General features: G+C 40.1%; 1 protein-coding gene across 9 annotated transcripts in view; it reads right to left on the bottom strand.

Annotated features, from left to right (window-relative positions):
* sema4d (sema domain, immunoglobulin domain (Ig), transmembrane domain (TM) and short cytoplasmic domain, (semaphorin) 4D) overlaps nt 1-22,517 on the bottom strand; it is a 69,132-nt gene that overhangs the window by 27,197 nt on the left and 19,418 nt on the right. For 2 of the 9 annotated variants that reach the window (XM_061800087.1, XM_061800086.1), the window contains exon 3: nt 13,116-13,174. The exons of 6 other annotated variants lie outside the window; for them this stretch is intronic. The gene's annotated coding sequence lies outside the window, so the exon portion shown is untranslated. Of the gene's footprint in view, nt 1-12,161; nt 12,332-13,115; nt 13,175-22,517 lie in introns of all 9 variants that reach the window. One more of the 9 variants, XM_061800088.1, reaches the window with a different exon arrangement.

Below are 22,517 nucleotides of genomic sequence, written 5' to 3' on the forward strand. Positions count from 1 at the left end.
GGAAAGGGGAGAGGGTGGGGTTTTTTAATTGATTATTGATTCTCTAGTAAATGAGAACAAATTGCCTGGGGTGTTTGAACGTCCCAAACATTGGGATCACCAACCAAAGTTGGCAGTTTCAGGCAGAAACTCTGTTATAAGGGGAGGTAAAGGGGGGTTGCTCCAACTACACAAGGACCAATTGTTTACTCAAGATGGCTTTCACTCACTCCACTGCCAGCCAACCCCCCACCCCACACGCACCTCCATCCCTCCACATCAAGACTGCAGACTAGAAAACAATGAACAGAGGCAGGAGCCGGCAAAGTTCGCCTTAGCAGTGAGTTTGCAGATCGCACGAGTAATCATCCTATAAAATAGTCGATCTGAAAGAAGAGTGAAAACAAAGCTAAATGCTAAATTATAAACTTTCTCCTGTCTGTGAACTCCTAGCCAGTTGTAGCTAGCGCTCTGCATGTGCCCCATTTAGGTCAGGGCTTAACAAAAGCCTTAAAAGCCTATTGGAGGGCTTGGTGGGTTACAGTAGCAGAAAGAGCAAAACTGGCAGCCACCCTGCTCCCGCTGACAGATTTAGAGGCGCTGCCATACCGGGCCTAGATATTCAAGACTGTTACCATGCTGGCAGGCCTCTTTGAGGCCTTTGTGTTGCCTTCTCAGCTCCTTAAGCTTCACAAGGAAGCAGACACCCGCTCTGGGCCGCGGGGTTCCCAGTACCGTGCTGGTGACCGAGCACCGATGTTGGCTGGATGCCCACTTGGGGCGGAGAGGGTCGAGGAAGGAGCGCTTGCCTATCTGCTCACACAACAACCTTGGCTGTACAATTTAGGATTTCCCAGGAAGAAGTTACAACTGTAGGCCACAATAAGCGATTAACTCCAAAGGAATGTCAACGTTTAATAGAACGAGGTTGGGTAACATTTAATCATTAGGTCCATTGTGCATTCCTATACACAAGTGCAGAAAAGACAAGTACGATGTTTGGTTGTTGTTTTTCTACCAAGTGGTGAAGTTGGTACATGTCAGCTTCATTAAGGAGACATGCATTTTAGGCACAATTTTAAAACGTTTGCATGTGTCTTTAAATGTGACATGCTTTGGTCAAAATACACCAAGGATCACAAAATATAGTACGGTTTACACCAGGTGTGGACACACCTGTGTTGAAAGGACACATTTGCTTTTTAAAATAGACGGATGGGCCAGCTAATTTGATGCACAAAAAAATAGTGTACGGAAATATTTTTAATAAAATAATTCACTCATTTTTAATGTTATTTAAAATTACGGTTGATTAACCAATTATTTAATAAACTATAACATTGTTTATTTTACTAATATTTGTATTATTTTAAATACAATAAATCAATTAAATTCGAATTAACTAAATTATTCTAATTAACCACTAAATTCCTGTGACAAATATTACAACACTCCTGATAATGAAAAAGGTGGATTAAAGAACTGAGCAGGACATACTGTATATATAAACTTTAATGAGGACACAATAGGTCCATGGAAGATATTACAACAATAAGGTGGAACCTTGGTAAAATGGGCCGTCGGGACAGAAAAATGTGTCCAAAAATATTTTCCATTTGTCACTTAAACTGCCGTTTAACAAGACGTTTTCTTGTGTGATTTGCACACATCTTACATGGTTCAAACTTTTTTTTTTTTTTTTAATTTGTATTCTTTTTGTGTGACAGTGTTGTCTCAAAAATCAGTTGTCGTCTCCCACAATACTAGATGGTGTCTTCCCACACTTCGAATGAAATGCAGACAAGACTCTGGGCATCCGGAGAGCAGAGTGGCAAAGGCGGGCCGACAGAATTGGACATTCACCGGCTGCCAACCTCTCAGAGCTTTCGCTGGCTCGTGCATCAACATCAATGACACAGAGATGAACTACTTATTCTTCTTCCTCATGACAACAGACTGCAAATCATTTTATTCCCACACAGGGAGGAAGGTTGTTTGGATCACAAAACAGTCTTTTCAGTGTAACATAAGACATTTAATTGAAAACAAACCAATGATTTGAAAATATGTTTAATAAAAAAAAAAAAAAAAAAAAGGACATTAAAATACCTTGACCTCATTCTCATTATGGAAAAATTGTGGGGGAAACAGACAAAAGACACTCAAACCACGATATGAAATACCAACACGAAAACACGTTAGAAATCGCCGTCCCGAAGCTGTACACTAAGTTAAGACAACGATTTTGGGGTTGTTGAAGTCTACAGAAGGAGTAGGACTTACATGTGATGGTTGGACTTGCAGAGCATCTGAGCCCTATATTCGTAACTACTGTCACTTCTCATTTCATTTCTAACGAGTAGGAATGAATGTCAAATGTTCTGCAGACGAGAGCCACACATGGAGCAAAACAGCGAACTTGTCGAGAGAGGCAACAAATGAATGGGGTTTGACAAAAGAAAGTACTGTCAATTGTCACAATGCCACAAACATGCTACTCAACTAGGTATTACTGAAAAACCCTGCCAATAATATTAGTCACCCTAACCCTAATAAATTAAGAAATATTTTTTCAAGTAAACATGCACTTTACTTTTTCAACACAGAGCTGTCATTAGCTGTTCACTTTGGTACTCCAAATGCACAAATAAGTGATATTGTGCGCATTCTTTTAATTACAATTTCCAAGAGGAAATAAACATTAGGTTTACATGCACTTTACATTTAGTTTTTTATAAACAACTCATGTTTTTTTTTTTTTTTTTACTTTTGTACTCCATGTGCACAAGTAAATTACATGCAAATTTGTATTTTCAGATGTTTTATTGCTTAAGAAATGTGACGTGACATTCAACATTTTTACATGGCATCAAAAATATTATTTGTGTATTTCTACTTCTTGCTGAATTGATATTGAAGGATTTAAATCAATGTCAATTTGAATCGAAATACAACGCTAAGAGATATCGAACCGGATTGCAACCTAAAGAATCGAAGTCGAATCAAATGATGAGGTTCTTAACAATGCACAGCCCTATGCTGCATTAAATGTGTTTATTTATTTATTTTAATCTCACACATAGTCTAGCCTGTTTTAGTTAATATTCTTCTATGTACTTTGACGAAACAGATGGATTACCAATCTCAAATCCAACAATTTTATGAGCAGGATTTGAAAGATCAGCAGTGAATCACACATGGCTTTCCTCGCTTCATCTGACCGCAGGGGGGCTCGGCAAAATGCAATCCTTATTTTTTTGGACTCCACAGATTATACCCGTCCAGCTCCCTAAATTCACCTTCATGAACCAGATGTTCCATCGGTTAGGCGAGGACTGTACAATGAAAGTGAGCAAGAAGGAGAGCAGTCACTTGAAACGAAATACTGAGGTGGGGAACAGTTTTAGGGATTAAATGTGAGTTTGGCTATAATTATGTCAGTGGATGTGATACTGTAAACTAAAGGCCGGGGGGCGGTGGACCACATAGACCAAGAGCCTTAAAACAAATACAGGCGGCTTTCGGGTTCCCTGCAGCATGATGAACTGATTCTGTCAGTCCAGCTAAGGCTTTAACAATCTCTCTGTCTCGGCTTAACCAGCATTACAACTCCAGCTGGCAATCATTCATTCCTATGATTATTGCGTTCCATTTCAGCATGGTGGCTACAGGTGGATAAGTGCAGGTTTTGGGTGTTTCAAGAGCTGCTTCGTCCTAATTACTTATGGAACAGTGCAATTTATGTGTAGCTTGTGAAAAGATCTAAATGCACTCCTAAATGCACCATTGTGACCTCCGGTGGTTGGCTAGCAGCTGAGCGATGACACAGCAGTCCAGATGCATTATCCACTGAAACCCCACCAGGTGACAGATGGACGACTGGATGATTACATGGTTAGATACAGTCGTATGCCTTAAAGCTTGTAAAATATGTCTTAAATGTCAGACAAATTTTAGACTGCCACATCACTTCACTAAACATTTCAATCAGCATCAACGGATTAATTTACCCCGTTTGTTTGGCTTTTTGTGGAATTATGAGACTTCTGGTATCGGACCTGGTATTGACGATGTGAACTACTGGTTAGCACATCTGCCTCAAAGTTCTGAGGTTTTCGGCTCAAATTTCAGTTCCGGCTTTTCTGTGTGAAGTCACCAGCTTTTTCCGGCATTCCAAAACAGGCACATCAGGTTAATTGAAGACTCTAAATTATCCATACTGTAAGTGTGAATGTGAGTGTGGGTGGTTGGCGACCAGTCCCTTGTCTCATCCAAATTCACCTGGGATCGGCTCCAGCTCATTTGCGAGTCTGACAAGACAGAGGACAAGGGCTATAGAAAACGAATGGATGGTTATTGGTAAGGCAGCGTGGCGGTCCAGACAGTAGTTAGCACCGCTGTCTCACGGTTGAAAGGTTCTGGGTTTGAACCTTAGCTCAGGTCTTCCTGTGCATGGGTTTTGTCAGGGTACTCTAGTTTCCTCAAACATTCCAAAATCATCCATGTTATTTTAACTGAAGACTCCAATTTGTTCAGTGGTGTGAATGGTGGTTTGTCTACATGTACCCACCACTGGCTGGTGACCAGTCAAGGGTGTACCTCACCATTCGTTCTAGGTAATATGGGAAAGGCTCCAGCTCACTCATGGCCCTAAAGGGGAACTTGCACACTGAGTGAAGACCTAAACTGCAATGTTAACTTCTAACTAGGGTTGCACGGTATATTAGTACTAGAAAAGCACAGTGACACCATGCTGTCAAAAATAAAACAATACTATGTTTTTTCAGTACCAGTACTTTGGTGTAGTTTGACAGATAGCAAACAGTTCTCCAAAAAGAGAGTAAGTGTGCTAGATTCAAGCGTTTTATTAGTCACTCCTGTAAAATGTGTACAGTATTTGTAGCGTATAATGTTTTACCTTACTGATTGGTTTATCTTATACTTGTGGAACGGCGTTAAAGAATGAGATGTCTTAACACTCCTCGTTTAACATTAAGATTAGGGTTGGGCATCGTTTGAATTTGAGCGATTCCGGTTCCTTATTTCGATTCCAAACGATTCTCGGTTCTGATTCTTTTAGGGGGCTGGGTCAAAAAAGTTTGCATGTTTTAAATAAAGGGTGTCCAAATTATGAACATCCATTGAGTCAAATTATGAACATTTGACTCGAGGTTATTTATAACCAGTATCAATATCAAACCTCTGAACGTAAAGGCAATGTGTGTGGAACTAACCCAATTGACTTAATATGCATCAATTAATGTTTCAGCTAAAAGTTAAATATAGCATTGTTAAAATAGTTGTTTGGGACTGTTTCATCATGTCAAATAGTTTATATGTGCAAGTTTTAACTTGACTTCCTGTTTTAAGCTTGTAGCCTTTTATTTTGTAGGGTACGCACCGGAACTCAGCATTTTGGCACGTAAAAGTAACTTCCCACAGCATTTTTTGAAATGAATGGATGGATAGATGGAACCAAATGCTATAAAATGCTGATTCCTTTCCTTACCTTGAGGCACAAGGTTTGTGTCTGTGATACAGTGAGACAACATTTATGTGAATTTTCTCGCAATTCATCGTGATGTAAAGTTGCTACGGTGTAGTTTTAGCCCAATGTTAAGCTCCCAAATCAAATCTTCTGGTAAACCCCTAACGTTACTTAATACATTGCCAGACTCGGCTTTTGTTTGTTTTACCAGCGTCATGGAACAGATTGCGCTCAAACCTCGAGGTGCATTCTTAAAATCCACGCCTTTCCTCAAGGATCAAGGGAACCAAAAACAAATTATTCCTGGTTATATTAAAAAGTGTGGCAGAACGATCAATGACTTACCACAAAAGGATAAGAGCTTGTGTGAAGGAAACACTATACAGGGGATGTAAAATGAAAGTCCTCCTATATAATTACTAGCTGTAGGGCCATGGCGAAGCTAACATGTCAAGCTAAAGAGGCCACAGCAAAGCCAAATGAGGGGTCAGGTCTTGCAAAGGGTATATTTAGTATGCCGAAGGCAAGCTTTTTTTTCTTTTTTTTAAAAAAAACAACACACCCTTTCCTTTAGTCACGTGGTTGAGGAGGATCTGAAAAACTTTGGGGAGTGAACATTAGGGCGAATGATGTGAGCGGTGAGGATTTCAATAATGTGTTGCCACCCTTTCACAACACAAAGTTCTTCTGTAGTTATTGCTCTAAATAAAAAGTCAAGTTTGAATTTTAATTAGCATCTGCAAAATGTGCACAACAAGCTAGCGGAGATACTGATGTTAGCAGTCTACATCATTACTCAGTGCTGCTTCTTGTCAAAGAGCACAGATGGATGGACTCAAATGCACAGCGGCAGTCCCAGACAAACCAAGTTAGAGTCAATACCGGCTCCAGTAGAGGGTCCTCTTGAGACAAGAGTGTAAATCCTATGTCCAAACCCTAAACACACAACCCTAACACAGCTGCTTTGGGGAGTTCTGTCAAATGTCGCCACACATCAAATTACAGACCCTTTCCAAAAAATTTGAACATCATGGAAAAGTTTATTTAATTCCATAACTCTATTCCATCCATCCATCTATTTTCTGAGCCGCTTTTCCTCACTAGGGTCGCGGGCGTGCTGGAGCCTATCCCAGCTATCATCGGGCAGGAGGCGGGGTACACCCTCAACTGGTTTCCAGCCAATCGCAGTAATTCTATTCAAAAGATTATAGATTCAGGGCCCACAATTTAAACGATTTTAAGTATTTATTTGTTTTTTTACATAATTTAGGCTTCTATCTCATAAAATCTATGAAATCAGGAATTCAAAAAATGTGAATACCAAGTATTGAAGATTAAGGTATTTGTTAATTAATTTGTTAAAAAAATCAGAATCATCTTTATTTTGCCAAGTACGTCCAAAAAAAACACACAAGGAATTTGTCTCCGGTAGTTGGAGCTGCTCTAGTACGGCAACAGACAGACAGTCAATTGACAGAGAATACTTTTCAGACATAAAGACATTGAGAAAAACAGTCGCTGAGCAATAAAAGGTTGCTAGTAATCTGGTAATGCCGGTACAATTATTATTATTATTTTTTGACAATTGTGCAAAAAGATGCAGAGTCCTCTAGCAAATTATCCTGAAGTTAAGCGCTTTATTTGAACACTAATAATACTTTATATTATATATATATTAGAATGAAAGTGTACACCTTTCTCATAACCTCTAGGTGGCGGTGACATCTGAATGAAAGTGTACAGCTTTTTCCTAACCTCTAGATGGCGTCATACATTTATAAAAATGTGAGTTTTTTCCCCTCCCATTTTCCCCCTATACCTATGTATAGTGCACACTATTGACTTTTGACAATTTTTTTGGGAGGGGGTGGCGCATTATACAGGAGAAATTGCGATAGTTCAGTTCATAGTTCATGATTAAAAATAAAGTTCACCAGTCCAAAAACAAACTAGTTCATTGTTTGTTTGTTTTTTTTCCAGTATGTTGCTGACGGGCTATTAACCTCAAAATACTGGCATTTCATTTCCCCTACTGTTGCTACCTATTTAATCCACACTAATACCCTGTTGCAGCTTTCACCCTAAAATCTAAAAAAAAAGAGGAAAAACCTGCTGCCTGAATGTTTTTTTTAAAAATTTGCTTATTTATTTTTAAATGGGGAATTAAAACAAAAACACGACTTTTGTCCTTAATGTGCAACAAAAACACGCAACACAGTAGGACAAGAACCTTTGCATTCCCCACAGCTCTAGCTGACTATATTAAAGCAATTTATCTATGCTCATATTACAAAATAAAATAAATTGTATATGACCACTGTGTGATCGAACAGTGTTTTAACTAAAGCATTCTGATACAAATAATTTTTCGACTCATCCATTTCTACAATTATGTACTGTATTACAAATGAACATATTCACTCCCATTTATGCACTCCCTGAACGCACCTCACGCAGCTGCCGCGTGCCTGCCTAGTTTCATTCTGAAGATCGAAGTAGGAAATGCCGCAGGACACATTCTTTCTATTAACTGACCCTGCGATGTGACTATTGTGCACACGTAAATCACGATGACGATGCTCAAACAAAATATCGTGCAGCCCTACTGGAGTGGTATGCAGACATCTGACGTCTCAAAATCTGTCACATTTCCCCGAAAGGTTTGCGTGCCTTAGAGGCTGTATTTTATATATATATATATATATATATATATATATATATATATATATATAATATTTTTTTTTAATTAATTTATTTATTTATTTATTTATTTTTTTTAAATGACAAATCAAGCAAATGCACCTACACTGGGTGTGTGTGATAAACAATGAAAGGAGTGACTATAGCCAGGTCACAAGGAAACTGCCATTCACAGACGAGTCGATGTCGTTTTACTTGAGGCTACTATAACAAGCAGCCAGGCCTCCGGGGCACATTACACCAGCCTATTTTGAGAAGCCGTGAAAGCCTCACGGTCTCAAGTGTTTTACTGGTAGTCCGATCTGTGGTTATGTTTTGTTTTCTAAGAAGTCCAGGGCAAGTGACTACACTCACTGAGGTTCAAGAACCATTTAATTTTTTATTGAGTCCTCCAAGTTTCATGCTAAATCTGTACTAATCAGTGTTTTCTTTGATATTTGTGGGTTTAATGGTTGGGGGCTTTTGATAGCAGCTCCTCTGACGTTCTGTATTCAGGATTGTACGGAAGAGAGGAGCAAAGGCTCGTGTGGACTGTATCGTGTGGACTGTATCGGGGGGGTTAGGGTTTAACTAACCCCCCCCCCCCCCCCGGGGCCCGCCCACCCCCATATTAAATAACACACATCCTATCAACACTGAATATATTTTCCAGACGTTCATGAACAAAAGTCACTATATTACTTACACAAGAGTAAATAGTCTCGTTAGAAGTTTGACAAAAAGTGATGAGAAAAAAAATGGCAGATTATCATGAGAATAATTGTAATATTCCAATAAAAACTAATCACATTACCAGAATAAAAGATCATATTGCAAGAGAAAGCAAATCAAATTGAGAGTAATCATTTTTACTATAAAACGTCTTAATATTACAAAACAATTAATTTAATGGAAAACAAAATGTAATGTTATGGGGTGGGGTATTCTTGTATTTTTTACAAGAATAAAGTTGTAATATTTAAAGAAAAAATTCTAATGATATTCCAAGATACGAAAAATGTAATAAAGAGAATGATTTTTTTTTTTTTTTTTAAAACAATTTACTCAATTAATTCCTATGTTAAGATAGGTGTGAAATGAGGAAAAAATAGATGGCTCACGGGGAAAAAGTAAGCCTATGAGAACAAAGTCATATTGTTTTTACACCCAAGAATGTAATTCACAAAAATAATAAAGTAATATTATAGGAAAATTTATTAATACTTGTTAAATTGTGTTAAAATAGGGCTGGGAAATAAGACAAGACAAAGACAAGTTTACGAGAATAAAGTCCAAATGGTCAGAGGCAAAAAGGCATGGCAATGAAGTTGGAATATTATGAGAAAAGTCAACAAAAAAATAGGTCATTTATGAGAATAAAGTTGTAACATTACAGAAGAATGTATTTATTCCTCTTATAGATTTTTTTTCTCCAGATTTAATTAATATATTTGTTTTTGGAATGGCGGCACGGTGTACGACTGGTTAGAGCGTCAGTCTCACAGTTCTGAGGACCGGGGTTCAATCCCCGGCCCCGCCTGTGTGGAGTTTGCATGTTCTCCCCGTGCCTACGTGGGTTTTCTCCCGCATCCCAAAAACATGCATAATTGCCCGTAGGTGTGAATGTGAGTGCGAATGGTTGGTTTGTTTGTATGTGCCCTGCGATTGGCTGGCAACCAGTTCAGGGTGTACCCCGCCTCCTGCCCGATGATAGCTGGGATAGGCTCCAGCGTGCTGGCGACCCTTGTGAGGAGAAGCAGCTCAGAAAATGGATGGATGGATGGATGGATGTTTTTGACGAGCATGACGAGCTGTATCAAATGCTCTCATAGGCCATTTACGCCACTGTTGTAGTGCACAATTAATCCTTCAAATCAACTCTCTCAATCAGTCACTTGAAAGAGGAGCAAAAATCTCGACATGATCCTACATTTCATCTTCTCCGCTGTCCGTTGGCACTCATTTCCCTCCCTTTTCGTTCTCTCAACAGCCTTCAGCGGGGCACCAATTTCACGGTGGTAAATTCTCACCCTGCATGGACAAATACTTCCTTTTGGTGTAGTGTGTGAAAATGTATGACATCAACCCCAAAGGCTGCCACAGTACCAAGAGGGTGTCCTCCTGAATTTGGCAAGCCCACAGTTTAAACAGCCACAACAAATACACACTTCCTTCACAAAGCACAGGGGGATAAACAACACAAAGATGAGCAAGCCAGCTGGATTCTCACGATCTGTTGATAGTTAAGGTAATTGCAGAGGATTTAGAACATACAAAAGGTAAAGTAAGGAGCAGTGAATCAGGGAGAGGAACCGAAGGAGTAATGGTGGCAAAAATTGAATTGGTAGTACTTGAAGAAGCCAAACCATGCCTCTCTTAATGAGATACTACACAAAAAGAGGACTTAAAGATGATGTGATTCACTTTGTGTCTCATGTATCTCGGGTAATGTCAGCTTGGTTTCCACCAAGCAGTTTCCAGTGGAAAGGGTCTCAAGACATTGGACCCAAACCGTCTCATTCTTCAGGACCCCTACATTATAGTGTCAGTCTCAGAAGTATGCTTGTGAAGGGTGGAGCTAGACACCCTGCTGTCCATTGATTTGTTTGACAGAAAGTGAACCTCCGCTGTACCTTCGACTTTCAAGCGATCATTTATGGGTTTTTACTTATTACAGGAAAGTCCGACTTTAGAGTTGCACACTTTCAGTGTAGTAGTAGGACGTAGTGCCGGAACATGGCAGGCAGCACTGAGCTCTACCGGATGTACTGTAGATCCAGCATAATTCAAAGCAAGAAGAAGAGGCAAAGAAGGTCCCCTACTAAGCTGCAGTAATATTTGTTGTTCCCACAAAGCTGAGATAATGTCTTCTCGTATTGTTGTGTGCTCTGTGGGTTAATGTTTGAATGTTGTAATGTTTGAAGGTTTATAACTACTGTACCATCTATGCTTATTTCCCTTAACCCATCTGTGACATTTCCTATTTCGTTAGCATTAATCTAATGGAGGTTTGGCAGACAGAAATGATGTGGTTTGGTTGTACATTTGTGTTTAAATATACAATGATTTCTCAATTATTAATTATCTTGTTTTATATGTCAGTTTTACAGTATACTGTACTTCGACTGGGAGTGACAAACAGCTTAAAGCTAATTTGGAGAACTGTGCTGGCTGTTTTTGTTTCCTCAAAGTGAGGAAGGTCAGCCAGTGTAAAAGTGTTTTAACATACAACCGCCATATAACTTTTGATACTACCTCAGAAGATGGAATAATTCTCAGATCGATTTCTTCCCCCCATTCCATGTCCGTGTTGTTTATACAGAATATTGATTCGGGAAAACAACCACATAGAGTAATCGGACTTGGAAACCGCTTTACATTGTGGGTTGTGGTGGCCATTTTGGGGGCTACCGAGAAGGTAAACAAAGGCAGGCTGTGCACTGCAACCGCTGTGCATTTTTCGTGAGTGAAAAAATTTTTTAAATGCAAGAAATAGATGGTATTTTACATGGAAAAACTAGACTGGGAAGCCAGAGACCCATACCTGGCCAAAACAATGCACAATATAAATGGTTTGGATCCGTATGAAATTCAGAATACAGAGTAGAGCAGCGACCTGGACCTACTGCCTCCGTTGTGTGCATCTTATTTGCGTACCTTGTGTGTGGTGTGAGTGCCCACACTTCGGAACAATTATAAATTGTTAGCATCTCATGTGCAGTTTACTAACCAGTGGGTGCAGCACCTTAACATGATGAAGATGCTGGGCGAACAATGCCAACACGTCATTTGGACGAAGGCACGTGGAGCTAAACCAATATGCATGTGTGTTTTTTTTTTTAACCATCTGTTTAAAAAGTTAATCTCAGGTAAATATACATATATTAATCCAGCTAGAATGAACGATTCGGATATAAAGATGTCAAATAACGCCAGCTGTCAGATAACACATCCCACATTCTTTGTTGCATGTAATAAACAACAGGATGCATATGTTATTTATGTCTTTACTTACCGTAATGAAAATGTCAGGACCACACGCTCATCCTTGTCGTGATATTGTCGGTTGGATTTATTTATTTTTTTTTTTCCATCCAACAGCTTGACTCAAAGCCATCCAACATCTCTTTCTGAGCTCTGAAACTACTACGCTTACATCTTGCTTGCTGCCGCCAAGCAGGGAACCTGTAAAAACGTAGTCCGTTGTCGTTTTTTTTCCCTTTGCGATCATCTGACGAGGCGCTACACCATGCAAAACAGCAACATCACACCATACTTAAATAAGAAAGACAAAGTACGAAGTTAACAGTAGGGCAATACCGCGACATCTTCAGTTGTAAACAAGCGATCGTAGCTCAACGTGTGACGACACGTTTTTCAAACCCTAGTCCACCTTTTTCAGGAAATGTGAAAGGGTTTTTACACCCAGGTGCAGTCCTATTTCTGATATGAACTCAGAAGCTGGAAAATTGCCAGTTCGCCTTTCACAATGTTTCTCTCAGCAATGGGATTTCAGTCATGGTCAATCTTTAATGAATTCGGCAAGACGTAGTTGCTCAATTATGCCTTTAGTGTCTCTCGGAAAAGGTTTTGGAAAATGGTTAAAAGAAAGGGTACAGAGAAAGAGGAAAGTATTTATGTGGAAGTTTACAAAAAGCAGGCAGCTGTGCACACAACCATCAGCTTGTTTCCAAGAGGACTCGTGATGACAACCAATCAAAAACCACCAAAGGAAAAAGCGGGATGACATCAAAGTGGCCAGGTGTGGTCATGCAAAAGGGAGTAAAAACAAACAAAACAAAAAAACAAGGCGATTACAGGAGCTGGGGAGGAGTAAAGGGCAGTCTGGCAGGGGATGGTCGGGCAAGCACGCAGCATTCGTGTTGGAGCGTGCAAGAACACAAGCAGCTCCGTCACTGTCTGCAGAGCACAGAAAAAATAATGGGGAGTGAGGAGTAAAGTTTCTGACCTGTGGCTCCTTACAAGATGTGGCGCTCTTCCACTGGGGAGAATTATAAAATCCACAAGCTAGGCAGAGGAGGCAAGAAGAGAGAGATCAGACAGGACATTTATGAAGAGTGCGTGTGCGTGTGTTCGCGCGCACCTTTAAGGACAAGGAGTAGGGCTGGGCGATATGGCAGAAAAAATGGTCACAATTATTTTTTTTCATATCGTCCGATCTCAACTATTATCACCGCTTTTTTTTTATATTGTTTTTAAACTGCAGTTTTAATCCATATGTACTAAAACAGAGTACTTCAACATTTAAGTAACATATGTATTCAGTAAATAAAAGAAAAATGAAAAACATGAAAATACTATAATATGATTAAAATATAAAAATAATCAATATTAAAATATTTTTTTACAACAAATGTAGGGAAATATAAAATAACATGGTGAACCAGTTTACAGTCTTGACCAGTATTTTTGCAGGTATGCAAGACCCCAAATAAACAATTTGCTCTACTCAGGGATAATGAAGATGCCTTCCAACTTGCAAACATAAGTGGAGCAGGACAATGTCGACTGATTGGCCGTTGTTACACATAGTTTTAAAACCTCAAAGCGTCATTTTTAAGGATAATTGATTTTGGAACTTTTAGGTTAAACATTTAAGAATTCACTGAATGGAGGTCTCGTGCAATATGCTGACATGACACGTCAGGATTTTTGCTTTTGTTATAAAATGGTTTGGTTGAGGGCGGCACGGTGGACGACTGCTTAGCACATCTGCCTTACAGTCCTGAGGACCCGGGTTCAAATCTGGCCTCGCCTGTGTGGACTTTGCATGTTCTCCCCGTGCCTGCGTGGGTTTTCTCCGGGTACTCTGGTTTCCTCCCACATTACAAAAACATGCATGGTAGGTTAAGTGAAGACTATGTAAATGTGAATGGTTGTTTGTTTATATGTGCCCTGCGATTGGCTGGTGACCAGTTCAGGGTGTGCCCCGCATCTCGCCCGAAGATAGCTGGGATAGGCTCCAGCACGCCCGCGACCCTGTTGAGGATAAGCGGTATGGAAAATGGATGGATGGTTTGGTTGAACTCAGAACTTTACTGAACTTGAGGCTCTACACCAGTTCATTGGGGTTCAAAACAGCATGATTTCCAGGATTTTACTTGTTAGCATGCATCATTGGAAATCAATATCTAGCCACAGCAAATCAGTGAGCTTGAAAATTCCATAGTTTTGGTGACTGTAGATAAGGAGACACAGAAATTTGAAGGATGGCCGGGCCTCCATTCACAGCTCTTTCCAGTCTGCTCCATCAGCCTCAATCCCTGAGCCAGAAGAAAACCCTCATAGCAGCACTGTATGCCTTCTTCTTGCACAAGTATACCATCTTTTGTTCCCACAGGCCAAAGTGGGACTACATATTTGCCCTTTTCACTGTTCTGTTTGCGGCTTTGGCTCCATTTCCACTGGTGTATCATTAATCTCGGAAAGAGAAAAACAAACAAAGGTTGACAGGCAAAGGTGAACAAAACTGAATCCAGGTCATAAGAAAACAAATATGCCATTTTACAAGGATGTGTGCAATAATATCAAAAGACATTACCGGTGTACTGCCATTTGTCTCAGGTGAAACTAGTGCTGGGCAATATGGACTAAATTTGATAATTGTTTTTCCTCAATGGCGATATTCAATATGATTAGATATTTATTGTATTAAAGTTTATAAACGTATAAAACCGGACCAGACCAAATTGATTCACATGAATCAGAGGGTTTATTTAACAATTCTAAATATATTGGCACGGTGGGCGACTGGTTAGAGCGTCTGCCTCACAGTTCTGAAGACCGGGGTTCAATCCCCGGCCCCGCCTGTGTGGAGTTTGCATGTTCTCCCCGTGCCTGCGTGGGTTTTCTCCGGGCACTCCGGTTCCCTCCCACATCCCAAAAACATGCATGGTAGGTTAATTAAAGACTCTAAATATACAAATCTGGAAATGATTATGGAAAGTTGTATCTTATTGTTATGTTACTTAAGTCGAAAGAGATCAGATATACCAAACATGTCATTGCAATCTGAGTTCACTTTAAACATGCCCAGTCTGACGGAAATCAAGAAAAATGTGATGTCATGTGGAACGACTACAATGCGGTGACTGATCTGTAAATAAAGCGAGTAAAAAAATAAATACAAGACCGATTCTTGAGAATGCCACACTGTGCAAACCCCAATGTCCGAAGCAGTTAGCTCAGACAGCGACGGCCGGCCCATTGTCAAACTATTGGGGTGATCCCTCACGCAACAAAGCTAGCTAGTAGCTGCTAAAGCAAACGGAAACAAAAACCTGTGAACACTTTCTATGTCGTCCATGATCGACAAACTACCATCTTGTTATTTTCCCGCCCCGTTCACGGAGCGAACACAAAAACACAAGCGCTTCAATTGCCACCACAATCGCTACACGCTCCACGGCATTGTTTTGTTTACGTTACAGGAGCGGTACGGAGTTGCGGCTCTCTTTAACGTGATACATGCGTTGCACTCGATAACGTGCTTCAGCTTTAGGTGATTTTATATGGATATGCCTGTATTCGTCGTAACATCTTTTAATACATGATTTGCAGACTTCAGTTGTTTCCAAATAATAGCCGTGTCCTTTTCTTGGGACTATTTATGGCTCGTTAGTCGCTAGCAACTTCTCCTCCATGTTGGCGGAAGTCTTGAGGAGTCGCGAAAAGTATAGAAAATAAAATTTAAAAATCCAGCGTCTAGCATTAACGGTCAGTACAGTGGTGTGTCGGGCCACCATGACGCCTCAGACGCTGGCCAGTACATATTTCATAAATGAATCAGATAAAACCATTATATTGTTAGAGGGAAAAAACGGTTCATCCACATTGAACAATCGCCCAACCTTGCTTCACGCGGTTTGGGTAATAACGGGAATGCTTGGTGCACGCCATTCTTTTATGCCACTCAGGCAAGTGAGCCACAGAGGAGAAAATTCTCTTTGCATCAGGTGTCAACGCATTATAAATTACTAACCAACGCCTCCATGGTAGCGAACACTTCTTACAAGTATTGTTATCACCAGAGGAGGACGAGAAGTAATTAACAGGGAAGACGTAAAAGCCATGCTAATTGCTAAGATATCGTGATATGGACTCACTAAATACTGAAGCAAGTGATTTGGCGATGCAGTACACTTGTCAGAGAGGTCTGGCTAGAAACGCATTTTTGCAGAGAGTAACCAACTTTGAACAACAAAATAAAAGTTCAATTAATACGTGTTTGGAAATATAAATATAAAATAATACACAGCCACACAGGATGCCGTCTGAACCGGAAATGAATTAGTACGTCACTGTACAGGTCACTTGAGAACAGGGAGCATATAAGGTTAAACGTATATTATTAGTTTTTTTTTTTGTTTTGTTTTTGTTGTTAGGTCAAGCATAATGTAAAATCTGTATCCCTTTTATGCCGAAAGAGTTTTACTGTGTCACAGTGGAGTTTTTAAGCTTCCGCTGTGGTATTATAATTAAGGTTTATTGAGAATCAGGCTTGATCAGTCGAACAGAACAAAGTTTCTCGAAGGAAGAAATAAACAAAGACAAAAGACAAGGCCCTAATTGAAAACAGAATGAGTGAAGTAAATCATTCCATTATCTACAACAATGAAACGTTAAATATGAGTGTTGCATGGGGCTGTAGTGCTACACCCTGTGAGGGAAGGACAGGACAAGATAGAACCGGACAAGGACAGGAGAAGAAGCATGCAGGACCAGGGCCGTGAACCCGGCTGTACAAATGAAGTGTGGTGGCATTAATTATGTAAATTATAAAACTGTACAAGACGAGAGTATAATTGAGGGAATGAACAAGCGATTTGCATATTCATGAGTTATTTGTTGCAGTAAGGGCTGTGTGCCTGCGGATACATGCAAGTGAATTGATACTGTTTTACATGCACAAAGACTGACAGAAGTGTCCTGCAATTGCGGTGGCCGCACCGCGGCGGCTGAAGACCCCACCCAATCAATCGAGGGGCGGGATCACGCCCAGGGGTCCACCCGAGAGCAGCCCGGCGAACGGGACACGTCCCACACTGAGGGACCCAGGACGGTCCGCTGGCCCCACCAAGGCCCCCCGACAACCGGCCACCCAGCGGGGGCCACAGGGACCCAGGTACCAGCCGGCACCGCCCCAGCACCCACGGAACATGGGCGAGTCACCATTATTAGTAAATATGTGTAACATACTGCGATTGGCTGGTGACCAGTACAGGGTGTACCCCGCCTCTTGCCCGAAGATAGCTGGTATAGGCTCCAGCACGCTCGCGACCCTAGAGAGGATAAGCGGTACGGAAAATGGATGAATGGATGGATGGATGTGTAACATAAGATAAGATAGCCGTTATTAGTCCCACAATGAGTAAATGTGCATTGTTTTAGCTGCAATAGTGGATAAAGGAAATGTAAATATATAATATATATAGCAGGCAAGAGAAGACATCTGAAGAAATCCATTGTAGGTATGTTTCTAAAAAATTCAAACCACCTGCATATCAAAATAGATGATATCATTGGATAGAGTTTTGAAACACAAATAAAAAAGAGCACTAAATTGTAACATTCGGATGAGGATTAAGGATTTTATGCCACATTTTATGCCATAAATTTGCCCAAATTTGCTTGTCCAGAGATCAATGTAAATCATTAGGACACTTGTGAACGAAACCTTGACTCTATGGTAGAAAAATGCCCCAATGTTAGTCTTATTAGTTGAAAATGTAATGTTTATACAATCCATTTTCATATTTTTCAATGGCGGCGTCCACTCAAGCCATCTCATTCCGGGCCACACCGAGAGCGTGAATCATCGGATTTACTTCAAACTTCACAGAAAACTTTGTAAACAGCTAACTGGAAATTATATTGTTGTGTATGTAATAATAATAACAATAACAATGATAACAATAAATAAGCTTAGTTCATAAACCTTTGTTTGATTATTTTGAATGCGCTGATCAAACACCACAGTGCCACCCTCCACTGCACTGCCCACCATCACAAGTAAAGTCTCAACCTAGGTGAAACCCTGAAAACTTGTCAGCCAATCAGAGAAGGGGTTCCCCAAGTAGCAGACAAAATGAAAGGGTCGAGGAGATATGTTGAGAAATAATGAAGTTATACTAGTTTGAAGGTCTTTTTGACCATATTTTCTATATGGGAATATCAATATATTTTTCCTGACACTAAAAACCTCAATTTCTCTGGAACCCAAGATCCAATTGTCTAAATTCTTCGTGGGTTGTACTCAGGGTGATGTGGCCATTGCAACCAGACTCATTTTGACAGACTGTCATTGTTAGGAAATCTTTCAAGTTGCGACTTTAATTAGTTCAAGAGACTAAGAGTTAATACGCTTTGGTAGGCACAGTGTTTTGCAATGAAGTTCCAATGGGATTTATGGGCGGACCGTAGTAGTGCTAAACACAGTAAAAAGGGTAGAGATGGGCATAATTTATTTATTAAGAATTTTTCCAATTATTCAGAGTAAATGATGTCTTTGAAGCAAGTGAAAATTGAGTGCAGAGCTTGGCTACAAGCTGTTGATATATGGCTTATGAAAGTGAATGAATTGTGGAGGGAAAAAAGTGATTACCGTGCAAGAATCTTGACTATTAAGAATAGGGTTTACTGAACTTTCTACCGTATCCTGAATTCAATTTGTGTAAATAACATATCAGCAATAGAATTATATATTGATTCCTATATATAAATGTATTTAACAAGCGATCAAGGTCAGCTAGCTCACAAGATATCCCACGCAGTGCTTCAGTGTGCACTCCATTGTTAATCCCCACACAAAGAAGCCAAACACGGATGCAAGCGAGCACAAACAAACCATACAACACGTCCCTGCCTCCTGCTCTCCTCTGACAGCTTCGATTGAGATGAGCGAGATGATGACATTGGTGCGAGATTGATGAGCTTCAGGTCAAAGGCTACAACCCCTTTGACAAGGTTAGGAAGCGCTAAGACTGTTACCCGCTCCGCTCCCACAAAACCCGCTGACAGCTGATGCAGACGTTTTTCCTGTGTGATTCAGAGAACGCCACCCCTTCGAATGTCTATATCATGGCCCGGGTGCCAGCCCTTTGGTGACACAGAGGTCCAGAGAGGTCACTGAGAGGAAGCTGGGATGTCACAGGCGTGGAGTTGAATGAGGACTCTTCAGACTCAAAACTAATTAATCAAATGGGTCCCACTCCAGAAAGTCAGTGAGTAGGAAACATACTGACAGATGACAAACTAAGGTCACATCAGTTTGACACAGACTTCCCACAAGGGACAATGACGCTCCCAGTTAAGAACCAGTCAAGAGTCCACTCCATTTTAATCAGACACCTTGAGATTGCATCGTTTCTTTGTTTTCATGATTCTTAGACTGAATTAAAATCATTTTGAGGGCTTTCCCAAAAACAAAAACTAAATTTTATTAATGACAAATCCGGCAAGGCGTAAAAGATGAACTAGAAAAGCCTGAAACATGGCATCTGGGGCATTTCCAACCCAAATTATCTAGCAAACCCGATAAAAGGACATCAAATATTATAAATATATATTTTTTTTTTTTTTTTAAATTGATGGCATGTGACCTTTAATAACTTGACTCTTCAATGCCAGAGCCAAACATCTTGTGTGTGTGATGATGATCCAACTCTGGAAAAGATTCATAGACCCCCTTACTGGCAAATCAATTATCCGATTCTAACTCCTGAAGATCTTTTAAATTATTATGCTCACACACATTAAGTCCCCTGTCTGATGCACCAACAACGTTTCATTGGGCATGGTGGTGCGGGGACCCATTTATCAATGCTCTCAGCTTTAATGCAAATTAATGATGTTATAAAGCTCCTGAAAAAGCTCTAGATCTGATTTTTTTTGAAGGCAGGTGTTTGTGGTGAAGCAGGTTCCGATCTTATTTAAAACTTAATTGTCTCCAGCGTTTAGATTGCAAACAGCAACCAACTGTTGAGCATCTTTGCCGAAACACAGCTCCAAACAAGACATCTGTTGCCAATTAATATGGTTTCAGCCGTGGCAATTTCCAATCAAACAAAAAAGGGGTATTTGTTTTGGAATTTTATAGATCACTTTACTTTCAAATGAAAACAGATACAGTGGAGGATCAGAACTCAGAACTTCAACTCTAAAAAAGATCAATTCGATTTTTGTTATTTCTCAATATTTATCGGAAAGCTGCACAAAATCTAAGGTTGTTGAATGGATTGCATTCCTAGGGTCAATTGTGGTTGCATCGCTGGCTTCTAAAAAAAACAACAACATGGGGGATCTTGACTCATGTAGAAAACAAAGCACATGGCTATACAGTGGACTGAGATTCCCTGCAACCATGTGATCATTCCAGGAAAAGTCACCCTACCACCCCCATCCATACATTTTCAAATTAGCCTTTCTGCAATCCACTCCCTCAATCTATAAACATCTGCAATCCCTGACACTGCTGTCAGTGGGCATCACTGCAGGTGGGGGAGGGAAACTAAACGATAGGAACACATAGGTTTTCGTCATAAGAAGAAAAAAAAAATGAGCAGGCAGATTCTCCTGGTGCAAAAAACAACAAGGGACCAGTTGCAAAAGGGAAACACAATAATACTGTGTTAGGGAACAACATATTTTTGCCATCTTGATTTTGTTTTCACATTCTTCCCAAAACACCACCATACAGTTGGAGTCAATTTTTCAAAATGTACAAAGTGAAAAACTTGTTTTCCAGAACTACTTGATATAGTGTTCAACAGTGATGCTGGGTCAACCTCCGATTTGACTATCAAAACAAAATTACCCCTTGAGAACAATTATTTTTGGAATAATTCGTTCCAGAGTCCAAACTGTTACCATCGTATAACCTTTATTAGCGGAATGGGCAATGTATTAAATTACATTTTAACAATATTAATTCACACGTGCATGCAAAATTAATGAGAAATGAGGAGGGGTAGTGAATGGGACGCAAATCACTGCTCGTTACGTGTCAAAATGTGGACGGGCCAAAATCTGGCTGAAAATCAGATATTTCAACATAGAAAACAAGCAAAAAAATTACTACAGAGTCTATTTTGGGCTGATTTATTTTCTGCAGACATTATTTGTAAGTCTAGAACTATGGAATAAGCGTAAATATTCACAAAATTAGAAGGGGACCTTTAAGTCAACTGCAAACTTTCATATCAAGAAAATGCATAACATGCCTTCTATAAAGGTAGAGTATGCAGTTTTCAAACTGCTCGCAAGATTTGAATGGAGCCTCACTTCACTCTCCGCCCCCACCCCCTCACGTCTCTGCCCAAAGAAACACCCCCAGCTTGCTACGTTACCATGCACGGCAGCTACATTGCTAGCAGGGCTTAGTTATGATGGAGTGCTGCCAAACATGAAATGTTACCCGTTTCATGTTGTATTTTTTGGAATGTACAATCAATTACAAATATAAGAGAGGTGATCAAGTTACCCGACTACCCGGTGTGAGTGGTGATGTGCCATACGCGGGGGTTTTCCAAGCCCAGCCATATGCAACCGTCCACTGACAAAACACCAGAGTTATACGTTTACCCTTGATATGTATTGAGAGCTGTCCAATTTCTTCTTTTTAACTTCTAAGTAACTGTTGCTATCCAGAGTTAAATAATCAAGCCAAGAGACAATAATAGCCTCCTTGGCGAAAGGCTGTGGCGTGTCCCTGTGAAACTGTGTGGCAACTTGAGCGCACGGTAAATGAGAGTGAACGAGAAATGATTGACACGGTCTTCGGTCACACCTCTTGTCTCTACAGTCTCTGAGTGGCTATTCTTGTCGCGCCATGACCAGTTGTAAAATAATAAGATTCAAGATTCTTTTAAAATAAAATAGAATGGGGGCAAAGAGAGAATATTTGTTTCAAAAGATCATTTTAATAATATTCTAATATCTGATCGTACAGTCAGTTTGAATGTATATGACAGAAAGTGTTTCTTTTTTTAACTGCAAACCCTACCATTAAGGGATATTTTTCCAGAAAGCTTTAAGTTTCGACTGTATTGATCATCATCGTTCATCTCATCATCTTTAAAAATCATCCATCTGTCCTAATCATCCACTCCAAGCTAAAGAACTTGTTGTAAGAGTGGATGAAATTCCTGTTCAGTGAAATCCTGCTTGGGTAGGGAGGTGGGGGGGTTGCATTGAAGAGGATTACAGAGGCAAATCTAACTTTTCAAACTTTCCTCATCCCAAAAGCCTCCCAATATAGCTGGAACCCAAGATTTTACACTAGTGGATATGTGAAAACCGCACAGAATACAAGTGTTCAAAACAGGCAAATATGAGCGAGGCCAACTCTGTT

Source organism: Phyllopteryx taeniolatus, chromosome 15 (genome assembly GCF_024500385.1).
Source record: "Phyllopteryx taeniolatus isolate TA_2022b chromosome 15, UOR_Ptae_1.2, whole genome shotgun sequence".
Classification (NCBI taxonomy): Eukaryota; Metazoa; Chordata; class Actinopteri; order Syngnathiformes; family Syngnathidae; genus Phyllopteryx; species Phyllopteryx taeniolatus.